The sequence below is a fragment of the Melospiza melodia genome, unplaced genomic scaffold, assembly GCF_035770615.1.
Source record: "Melospiza melodia melodia isolate bMelMel2 unplaced genomic scaffold, bMelMel2.pri scaffold_114, whole genome shotgun sequence".
Lineage (NCBI taxonomy): Eukaryota > Metazoa > Chordata > Aves > Passeriformes > Passerellidae > Melospiza > Melospiza melodia.
Genome location: NW_026948506.1, coordinates 609,995 through 612,920, shown reverse-complemented (window position 1 = coordinate 612,920; position 2,926 = coordinate 609,995).

The following is a 2,926-nucleotide window of genomic DNA, read 5'->3' as shown; positions in this document are numbered from 1 at the left end:
GGTCATCCCCAACATGGACCCCCCGGGACCCTCCCGAGGGGCGATCACAGCTCCTCTCCCCCCGAAAAAGCTCCTCTTAAGGAGCCCGGAGATATCGGGGCTCGAGTCTGGGATATGCCAGCTCTGAACACTCTCCAAAAAATCCTCCCAGAGCCCCCTGGCTGGAGTTATTTGGGAATTTAGCTACTTGAGCTGGGCTTCTTGTGGGACTTCGAGCAGAGTCGTGTTCCTCTGGAGTAAATGAACTTTATCAGTCACGCTAATATAATTTGCTTCCTCTCCTCCAGTGACGTTAACAAACTTTTCAAGGAAGGACAACAAAATATTTTCTTTACACAGGGCACCCAGAACAGCCATTTTCCTCATCAGTTCTCCCATAAGTTCCCCAGGAGGAAGGAGGGACTGTGTCCAAGTTTCTAAGAGTTCCTCCAGAAACAACCACAACCTCCTCAGTGGAGGGAGCCATGATGTTGTCAAAGGCACTTGGGGTCGGAGAACAGTGCCTAAACTCATTGTGCCAAAATAATGCTGCAATCTGGTTAAGAAAATTGTTAAAGAGATGCCCTGCAGTGGCCCAAGTATGACATTGTCCCCTGTATGCATGGCCTTCCCAGGGTGGCGGTTTTACACCTGAGCCACTTTGGGTAAGGGGGGTGGTGTTCACCCCTTGAGCAGGGATTGCCCCACTGTTTCAGGTTGCAATGCAAGATGTAACCAAATGCATGTTTTCAATCCCCACCTTTATAAACTGCTATAAACAGCTGGGGCAGTGTTCTTTATCTCTTCCATTACTCAACCTGATAACACCCTCCAGGGGAGATATCTTCTGTCAATGGGCCATTTAGTGTCACTGCAGGACTGATAAAATTCCATCATCCCATTGTGGGATGCTCCGCCCAGGGGGAGGAACCAAGCACTCCTACCTGGATATAAGCTGAAACTTTCAACACTAGGAGCCCCTTGCCTACTGGATTCCCAGAGGACAAGAGCTCCATAACTACCACTGGACCTTCAGAGGAAGACTAGACCCTTCTACAGGACCACTGCTTTGACAGAATTGCGTTCATCACTTCAACAGGACTGCAGCCACCATTTAACGGGACTGCTGCCACCACTCTGACCAGAAGGGTTTCAGGTTATATCCTGACTGTCAGTTGAAGCCAGTGTTTCTGTATTATTGCCTTGATCTTCATTTTCTTATTAAATTGTAATTCTGGCTTAGACTCTCCCCCAGGTTTGCCTTCAAACCAGTACAAAGTTCATTGTGTTCATCCCTTGTTTTCTTCCCAAAACAGAATATCCCATTCCTAAAACTTGGCCAGATGGAGGGAGACACCTCAAGGAAGAGAAAGATGCCCCGGGACACCCAGGCATGTGAGGAGGAAGGCAGTGCCCCTTTCCCCCTCTCTCCTGCTCCATCTCCCAGCCCAGAAAATCCCCTGGCTGCAGGACAACCCTGCTGCCAACGCCGTCCTGCTGGGATGCACTGGGGGATCTCCTTCCCCTTCCCTGTGGCGTGGAGGGAAATCCTATCCTGTCCTTGTCCTTCCTCCCCCAGGGAAGGAGCTGAGGATTGAGATCAGGGATGACAAATCCCCACGGCAGAACCTCATGGAAGAGGCCATTTTGAGCAGTTCCATGGGACAAGAATCCAATGGGGAGGACAAGCCCTGGAGATCCCCCATGAGGAGGAGGAGCTCCAAACTCAGCCAAGGGTGCTCTGAGGAGGAAAGACCCACCGTGAACCAGGAAGGTGGAGAGAGTTTCAGCCAGAGCTTGGAGCTGGTGGTCCATGGGCAGCTTCATGATGGGATGAAGCCCTACAAGTTCTGGGAGTGTGGGAAGAGCTTCAGGCAGAGCAGCACCCCGATCCGCCACCAGATGATCCACACTGGGGAATGAGCCTATGAGTGTGTGGAGTGTGGGAAGGGCTTCAGCTACAGCTCCCACCTCATCACCCACCAACGCGTCCACACCGGAGAAAAGCCCTATGAATGTCCCAAGTGTGGGAAGAAGTTTAGGATCAGCTCAGAACTCCTGCTGCACCAGCGGATTCACACTGAGGAGAGGCCCTTCCACTTCCCTGAATGTGGGAAGGGCTTCAACTGCAACTCCAAACTCATCAGGCATGGGTGCATCCACACTGGGTTGACGCCCTATGAGTGCCCCAAATGTGGGAAGAGGTTTCAGACCAGCTCCAGTCTCCTTCTCCATGAGCGGATTCATACAGATGAGAGGCCCTCCGCTGCCCTGACTGCGGGAAGGGCTTCAAGCACAAATCCACTCTCGTCACCCACCAGCGCATCCACACTGGAGAGAGGCCCTACGAATGTCCCCAGTGTGGGAAGAGCTTCACCAGCAGCTCTCACTTGACCAGACACCAGCAGAGGCACTGGTAAGGGAAGCCCTGCAAGTGCTCTGACTGCAGAAGGAGCTTCCTGCACTGCTCCACAGGAGGATCAATGTTGGTCAGAGCCCTGGTGACCCACATTCCCTGTGATCCATGTTGGGAGGACACCTGGCTGTTCATTGTTTTGGTTTGGCCCTAATTTTGTCCTGATATGTGTTTATCACTTAAAACCACCTGAAATAGGAATAAAAGAAAGTTATTTATTAAAGATTTATAAAGTTCCACCATAGAACAGGTATTTCAGATGGACTTTATGGTTTAAAGACATATTCTGGGGGATTAGTGGGTTCTTGGCGGATTTCAAGAAGTGTTCTCCATCTCCTTGCACTCCAAAACTCAAGATGGTTTGATCTGTCACCTCAAAATGTCTCAATCCAACTGAAAACAATTCAATCTTACCTCAAGGGGCACAATCTCACCTCAAATTGGCTTGTTTCCACCTTAAAAATCTCAGTCCAATGCCAAAATTACTCAATTCCACAACCTCCAGGGTGAGATGGGATTGGAAGCAGATTG